At 42.1% G+C, this 9,230-nt stretch overlaps 1 protein-coding gene and 1 pseudogene across 3 annotated transcripts in view; one reads left to right on the forward strand and one right to left on the reverse strand.

The window, feature by feature from the left end:
• TP53BP2 (tumor protein p53 binding protein 2) overlaps positions 1–9,230 on the reverse strand; it is a 79,144-nt gene that overhangs the window by 57,480 nt on the left and 12,434 nt on the right. The window lies entirely within an intron of this gene.
• On the forward strand, positions 2,605–3,331 carry LOC111725640 (annotated as a pseudogene).

Raw genomic sequence — 9,230 nt, forward strand, 5'->3', positions numbered from 1 at the left:
TGCAACCAAAAAATAGCCAGGCATTGTGGTGGGTGCCTGTAGTCCCAGGTGCTTGGGAGGCAGAGGCAGGAGAATCGCTTGAGCCCAGGAGATGGAGGTTGCTGTGAGCTGAGATGCACTGCACTCTACCCAGGGGGACAGCTTAAGGCTCTGTCTCAAAAAAACAAACAAACAAAAAAACAACAACAATTACAACAACAAAAATCTCTTAAGGGAATTAAAATTTACTCATAGAAAAATGAGAGAATAATTTAATGCTAAATTACATGAATGAGATCAGCAAAATGGAAATTCAGAAGGAAAAAGATGAATGTGATCTCAGGTAGATGGAGATTTCAGCAAAGAGGCATAAATAAATGGAAAGCATAGACATAACTTTTAAAATTATCTGCAATAACTGTATTTTCAAAATGTCATCTTTTCCTGATACTACATTTTTTTAAATACCATATTCTCATGAAAATAAATTCTCTGAGACGCTATTGTGAGAAATCTGACTATACTCACTGACTCAAGCTATAAATGTGTTCCAGCCAACATTTTTTTTTTTTTTTGAGACAGACTCTTGCTCTGCTCTCTCACCCCAGCTAGAGTGCAGTGGCATCATCATAGCTCACTGCCACCTCAAACTTCTGGGCTCACGTGATCTTCCTACCTCAGCCTAAGAAGCTGGTACTGCAGGTGCCTACCACCACACCCACTAATTCTTCTATTTTTAGTAGAGATGGGGTCTTGCTACTTTATTCAGTCTGGTCTCGAACTCCTGGCCTCAACCAATCCTCCTGCCTCAGCCCCCAGAGTGCTAGTATTACAGCCATAAGCAATTTTTGAGGTAAATTATTTTCATCATAAAGAGTGCAGATACACTCTTGCTACAAAGATAAAAATTGCTGGGGCCTCAAAATGCTCATAACATCTAGCTTAGATGGCAACAGAGTAAACAGTTACTTGGTAGAAGTAGTAGAAGAAATAAATATTAGAACAGTCCTTTTCAGTGACCATATATACACTAAAATGCTAACTTCTTTCAAACTTAGAAACCAGGAACTTCATTTTTATAATACAGCCACAAAAAGAAAGGATTAAAGAATAAACTCTAAAGGATATTTAAGAGCTCAGAAGTTGTGAAAAATCAGGTAAGACAATACAAATAGTAAAGCATGGGTGTAAATAAATGTAAATTAAAAAAGGAGGAACCCCGTTAGCAACAGCTGAGTGGCTCTTACCTGAAATGCTTGGGACAAGAGAAGTGCCTTGGATTTCAGATTCGGAGGATCTGCAGATAACCAACTGAGCATCCTTAAATTCAAAAATCCCAAACCTGAAATGTTCCAATGAGTATTTCCTTTGAGCACCATTTAGGTACTCAAAAGTTTCAAATTTCAGAGCATTTTGGATTTCAGATTTTCAGAATTAGGAATGTTCTACCTGTATTAAATTGTCTTATATTAAAAGATAAGATCCAACATAGATAATGTGGCAGGAAAGTTACTCACAGAAAAATGTGATGATGGTATTAAAAATCCCATTTGAAAGGTAAAATAAAGCATATAGCAAGAGCTGTAGAATCATGTATGCCTCATGCCCTTACTCCTGGGAATTTATCCTAGAGAAATAACTGAAACATAGTACTATACAACTTCTGTGGAAAACAGTATCGAGATTCGTCAAAGAAATAAATGAAGACCTTCCATTCTTCCAGCTACCCCACTGCTGGATGTCTACCCAAAGGAAAAGAAGTCATTTTATCAGAAACACTTGAACTAGAAGGACTATCGCAACACAAGTCATTACAAAGATGTGGGATCAATCTAAGTGCTCATCAATTTGTGAGTAGATAAAAAAATGTGATATGTACACGAGGTCAGACAATTAAGTCCGAGAACTCATTCTATGAACAGTGCTATGGACCTCATTGCTGCATGTGACTATGGTCCCCTTCAAGGTACTCCCCTTGGCCATCTGGTGACCACAGTGATATTCACCAATAACGTGTGTAGCACTTTTACTAGGATGAGTTCTCAAAATTAACTGCCTGACCTATATACAATGGAGGCCTAACTCAGCCACAAAACGGAACGAAGTAACAATTTCATTGCAATACTAAGGCAACATAGTTTGTAATAACCTGACTGGAACTGGAGACCATTATCCCAAATGAAGTATCTCAGGAATGGAAAAACAAATACCGCATGTTCTCACTAGTAAGTGGGAGCTAATTAGGGGTCCTCAAACTTTTGAAACAGGCGGCCAGTTCACTGTCCCTCAGACCGTTGGAGGGCTGGACTGACTATGGGCCCCGGGACGAGTTGGCTGCTAAGTAGGACAGGTAGCGGCGGCAAAAACACCCAGGGGACTGGATAAATGACCTCAGCCGGCCACATGTGGCCGACGGGCCATAGTTTGAGGACACCTGTTGGAGACACATGACCACAGGCTATATAAGTAACCAAGAAAAGGAAGGGGCAGGGTATGGGATAAAAACTTACCTATTAGTACAAAGAACACTATTCTGGTGATGGACACACCCAAAAGCCCTGATTTAAGCACTATACTAGCTATCCATGTAACAAAAAAACACTTGCATCCTCTTACTATTTTGGAATAAAAAAAATAAACAAGTCAATTAAAAAAGAATTGAGGGCTTCCAAGGGGCAGGTAGATGGGAGGGGCATGCGGCTGACTGTTCCCGCCCCCATCTCCCAGGGCAGCCTATTTCACCATCTGGGCCTGGGTCCCGGTCCCACATCCACAGGCTGCGGAACTTGCTCCCGGGACTGGTGCGGCACCAACGCCAACGAGGGACTGCGCCAAGAAGCCATCAACTATGGGAAACTGGGAGACACCAATGCGCATGGCTGACTTTGGCTCACGGAGAAGGACTTGATCCCAAAGCTGTTTCAAGTACTGGCTCCTTGGTACCAAGGTCAAAATGGGGGCTACACAAGAATGCTGCAGAACCCAAATAGGAACGAGCAGGATCGAGCAAGATGGCAGTGATTGAGTACAAAGGGAACTTCCTCTCACCCCTTCCTCTTCCTCGCAGACTGCAACCTTACACTCCTCAATCAACCGTGGCAGGGACGGCGGCAGGAGCTCAGCCAGAAGCAGGGAGCATGCACCCACAGAGCCAGCACAGTCCAAACACCAGAGATTCCACTGGATCTGAAGGCTCTGCAGCCCTTATCAGTGCCCAAGATCACAGACCTCTGAGCTCCTGTAATCTCTAAGAAGAACTAGAGCTAGATTTGTAAAATGTACACTCTTAATAGGGCTGAGAACCTTCTGAAGAGAACGATAGCTCTCTCTTTGCACAATAGACAAAATCTCTTCTATGACTATATGTAAATAACTCTTTTTCTTCCCCTAGGGGAAAAAAAATAATTGAAGTAAAGAAAAACCCTAAATACCTGAAGATTTCCACTACAGTGTTAGATCTATATACAGTAAGACAGAAAACTAAACCAGCAACATGGAAAACTTTAAACTGGAAAAATTTAAGTAAGTTAAAATCATTTGTTGGAAGGACTATGATCCAGCTACCAACTACTTTAAGTATAGAATGTTAGAAAACATTAAGATAAAGTTATAAAACAAAATAACAAGTTGTTTTATGACTTTAAAAATACATGTACTGGCTCAGCACCTGTGGCTCAAGTGGCTAAGGCGTCACCCACATACATCTAAGGTGGCGGGTTCGAATCCAGCCCGGCCCGCCAAACAACAACGATGGCTGCAACCAAAAAAATAGCCAGGCATTATGGCGGGCGCCTGTGGTCCCAGCTACTTGGGAGGCTGAGGCAGAAGACTCGCCTGAGCCTGGGAGTTGGAGGTTGCTGTAAGCTGTGATGCCACAGCACCCTACCCAGGGGGATAGCTTGAGGCTCTGTCTAAAAAAAAAAAAAAATACATGTACCATTTAAAATGTATGCACATCTGAAATGAATTGTATAGAATACACAGAAATAAAATTAGTGATATTAGAAGCAGGCACAGATATCACTTTTAAATTTTTTAAATCCCAATGATAAAATATCTTTACAATAATTTACAATTTAAAAGTATACTTAATATAAACTGTGATAAAAAATGTGGGAATGTTTCACAAAAAGTGGTAAATGTAATTACTACTTGTTTCTACCTCTTACAATCAACTTCAAGAGGAAGGAAATTCAGGGAAAGGTAAAAACACACTTAAGTTGTTCCAGGCAATGTATACACACACCACACAGTAATCCATGCCCAAGTCATACTCAAATGAAGACCCAAAAATTCAAGGTCACAGATTATTTTCATTTTAACAGAATGGGTCATAGATTTATTTTAAGAGTGCTATTTTATAGAGCATGTGCTCACTGGCACTATAATGTTATGCTATCAATATAAAAATGACTCATTTTCAAACAGTTATTTCAGATTAAAACTTGAAGACTTTTCCAAGGGGAAATACAAAACAACTGCTAGAGCATTTACATGAGATTTACTTTGACTCACAAGCTAAAGTTTATTCATTTGATTTAGAAAATCATGTGACATTCCACAGAAAGAAAAAAGGAATCAGAAATACAAGATATTCCCTAGCACAGAAAGGAAATTAAGATTTATAATAATGCCTTTGGTGTTCTGCTTTATAAAAACTCAAATCCCTCAGATTTACCTAAGAAAGTGAAAATAATGCTTTAAAGAAAATGAACGATCTGTACAAAGAGTAATATAAATCATCCCCAAATTGGCTCAGCACCTGTAGCTCAGCAGCTTGAGTGCCAGCCACATACACCGGAGCTGGCAGGTTCAAATCCAGCCCACACCGCCAGACATCAATGACAACAGCAACCAAAAAATAGCCGGGCGTTGTGGCAGATGCCTGTAGTCCCAGCTACTTGGGAGGCTGAGGCAAGAGAATCGCTTAAGCACAAGAGTTGGAGGTTTCCATGAGTTGTGATGCCACAGCACTCTACCTAGGGTCACACCTTGAGACTCTGTCTCAAAAAAAAAAAAAAATCCCCAAATTTTGCAACTTCAGAAAACCCCTGAACAGCCAGGAAACTGTGTTAGTAGTGAGATCAAAGAAAAGTATGAATGATTTCCTTGTTTAACAATTCCTCTGTGGAGAGGTTAAGTGTAAAGCATGACTTCATTTTTATATTTTGTTGTGTCCCTCCTAAAGGAAGGCCCCAGATTACTTTCTATAAGAGGAGGATGCCACTGGTCTTCTTATAACTTGGTCAAGCCAAAATGCCTTTCTCAACATCACATTATAAAAAAGGGATTTAATTAAGTCATAGCCAAAACTTTCAAGCTCGCTAACTCACACACAGCCGGTTAGACTGACCATGGCTTACAACATTGGAAGAGGTTTAGAAATGAGGTGCACACCATTCCAGTCTTCTGGGATACCGTGTCTCCCGCTCCTCAAAGACCTGGCTGTCTGCTCCAGGGATTCCTGCACACCCAGGGCACAGGTGGTCATCTGGCTCCCAGATTCAGACAAGCTGCACTCCTGCTGTGGGCAGGGTTTCCAGTCGTATACAGAAGGTGTTCGGCCCATCACTCCAGTGTAGGCTGTCCTACACCTCCCCAATAAGCTTAGTGGGCAGCACACAGAGGTCTCCATGGGGCCTCCCTTAGGAGCCACAGAACACTGCATCTGTGAGTCCTTTCTCTCAAAGAGACACTCTCCACCTCCCAGATGATTGGTTCCAACTTTATGACAGTTATTACAGGATCACCACTTAACAAAGTCCTACTATAATTTCTCAGCTCTTTCCCCAACCTAGAGTTTACTCTTGGAGCCATTAAGCTGCTTTTTACATCTTTATTTCTTTCTTTCGAGACAGAGCCTCAATCTGTCACCCTGGGTAGAGTGCCGTAGCATCACAGCTCATAGCAACCTCCAACTCCTGGGCTCAACTGATTCTCCTTCCTCTGCCTCCCAAGTAGCTAGGACTACAGGCGCCCACCACAATGCCTGGCTATTTTTTGGTTGCAGCTGTCATTGTTATTTGGCGGGCCCGGGCTGGATTCGAATCCGCCAGCTCAGGTGTAAGTGACTGGCACCTTAGCCACTTGAGCCACAGGTGCCAAGCCTACTTTTTAAATCTTTATCAAGTACCATGAGTTATGTCTACCAATATTCTATTAAGGCTCAATGATATTAAACTTACTTCTATATTAAGTGTACTTTTTTTTTTTTTGAGACAGTCTCACTATGTCGCCCTCAGTAGAGTGCTGTGGCTTCACAGCAACCTCAAACTCTTGGGCTTAAGTGATTCTCTTGCCTCAGCCTCCCAAGGTTGGGACTATAGGTGCCTGCCACAGCACCTGGCTATTTTATTGTTGCAGTTGTCATTGGCGTTTAGCAGGCCCAGGCCAGGTTCAAACCCACCTGCCTCGGTGTATGTGGCCGGCACCCTAACCACTGACCTGCAGGCACCGAGCCTAAGGGTACCATTTTTTAATCATGGCTTTTTTTTTTTTTTTGGAGATAGAGTAAGAAAATCTTTCTTTGTCACCTGGGCTAGAGTGCAGTGGCATCATCATACCTCACCGCAACCTGAAACTCTTGGGCTCAGGAGATCCACCTGTCTCAGCCTCCCAAGTAGCTGAGAATACAGTGGCTAGGACTACAGGCCTGCACCACCAAACTCGGCTAATGTTTCTATTTTTATTAATAGAGGCAGGTCTTAAACTCCTGAACTCAGGTAACCCTCCCACCTAAGCTCCCAGAGCACCAGATTACAGGTGTGAGCCACCTTGCCTGGCCTTATCATTTTTAATATCATCCATCAGTTTCTACCAACCAAATTTGAGTTATTCAAAGCAAAATCATAAAATCATATTCAAAAGATTTACTTTTACATCATAAACTATTCCTCTTGTCATTTACAGCAAGTTAACCGAATGTGAAGATCAACAGCCCATGAAATCTCCATACAATTTGAACAATATTCTGTTAAAAATGTTAATCACACATAGAATATCCTGTCCATTCACTCAGTATCAGCTAGAGCACACAATCATTTTCTGTGATAATCAACATTCTAGGGGCAAAAATGAAAACCAGTGTTCTATCCGAAGGTAGCCTGCTAGTCCTAGATGTCTGGTAGGACAACCACTTCATACACATAGCAGGTAGCAGGGAACAGGTAACACGAAGACTTACGGGAGTGATATGTAAGTCAAGCAGTACAAGGAAGCTCCTGGCTGTATATCTACTTCTCAATCCTAACTCTTTACTAACTTTGACATTTATCTGTTAGTATTTATTAAGCACATTTATCTGTTAGTATTTATTAAGCACCTATTACGCAAGCACAGTTTAAGAAATGGCAATACAGCTTGCTTTCTTGGGCAGAGAAGAGACTGGTAGCACACAAATAAGCGTGGTGTATAAAGTGATGTGACAGAGAGCTACAAAAGGCATAAAGGGCGATGGCTAATCATGATTAGGAAAGGCACACAAAGGGAATGGGAGCATCTGAGCTGAGGCCGAAGAAGCCTGAAACATCTGAGGGAAGATATTTCGTGAAAAGCTTCTGAAGTGGGAATAAGCATGGCCATTTCCATGATCAGAAAGGCCAGTGCATCAGGAACACCAACACATGCCAATGAGGGCACAGAGGGAGCCAGGGACTAACTCATGCAGGGCTTTGTAGGTCAAGAAGGAGTGTAGATGTCATCACAAAGCAAAAGTCACCAGAGTACTGATTTTCAAAGTGTGGTTCCCAGATCAACAGCATCAGCATCAGTTGGGAACTTACCAGAAATACAAAATCCCAGCAGGGCACAGTGGCTCACACCTTGGGCAACACACCAAGACCTTACCTTATGAAAAAAGCTTTTTTTAATTAAAATTTTTAACTTTACAGGAATGCACCTGTAGTCCTAGCTACTCCAGAGGCTTAGGTGGGAAGATCACTCAGCAAACAAAGGGTCAAGGTCAAGGCTGCAGTAAACTATGATCACGCCACTGCACCCTAGCCTAGGTAACTCTGTCTGTGAGACCCTACTTCTAGAACCATTTTGAAGGGCCAGGTATGGTGGCTCATGCCAGTAATCCTACCACTCTGGGAGGCAGAGGCAGGAGGATTGCTTGAGCTCAGGAGTTGAAACCAGCCTGAGCAAGGGTGAGACCCCGCCTCCAAAAAGAAAAAAAACAGCTGGGACAAGGCACCTGTAGACCCAGCCACTTGAGCCCAAGGGTTTGAGGTTGCTGTGAGCTATGATGCCACCCCTAGAGGGTGACAAGGAAAGACTATCTCAAAAATAAATAACAACAAAATAAATAAAATAATAAGACCATTGTGGAAAGGAGGTGAAGGAGGGAAGGCAGGGAAAGAAGAGAACGAAGACATACAAAGTCCCCGTCATGCCCCAGAACTCAATCAGAAACCCTGGAGGCGGGAACGGTGATCACACTCAAGTTTAAGAACCACTGGGTTAGAGGGTTTTCAGAGTAAATTGCCACAAATAATGTACAGTATTAGTTACAGTAGCAGATAAGAGCAGCATATATTAATCTGTATAGTACATATTGACTATTATAATACCAACAGTTAACCCAACAACATCAAAACAATCATGATCCATACACACTGATATTTACCTCTGCATATTTTGAATTTCAGGGAATTTTAATTCAAGAAATATTAAGATGTAAAACTTATTTTAAATTACTCCACAGTTATACCCTCAAGTTTTAGATTTAGAGGAATCTAAAAACACATCTTCCTCACTTCTGTCCCCAGAATAACTCATCTGATTCCCACGCCCTGTCCCACAGTGTTGTCATCCTCGTCCTCTGGCATAATCCATAAAACTTCCTCAACCCACCCCTACACATACACCAACCTCCAGCCAGAAGTAAATTCTCTAACAACCACTCCCGTTGTAGCTGTTTGGGTCTCTGTCTTACTGATCCAGACATTTCTTAGGACAAAGGTTTTAGTTCCTAAATGCTTCCAGTTTTTCTCCTTCTCCCTTACACCTCACTTCCTCAAAAAACTAACTCAGATCTTACACACAGAGTATCTGTCTGTTCACCTGATAGTGTGATTCATGGAATCAAAGTTCCACAGACGATTCGAAAGTTAATGAGACAAAGAGTATGTTCATGCCATGAGCATCAAGAAATGTTTGTGCAGGTTCGGCGCCTATAGCTCAACCGGCTAAGGCGCCAGCCACGTACACCTAAGGTAGCGGGTTCGAATCCCCAGCCCGGACCCGCCAAA

This window comes from Otolemur garnettii, unplaced genomic scaffold, assembly GCF_000181295.1.
Source record: "Otolemur garnettii isolate 467f Iridium unplaced genomic scaffold, OtoGar3 scaffold00045, whole genome shotgun sequence".
NCBI classification, from domain to species: domain Eukaryota; kingdom Metazoa; phylum Chordata; class Mammalia; order Primates; family Galagidae; genus Otolemur; species Otolemur garnettii.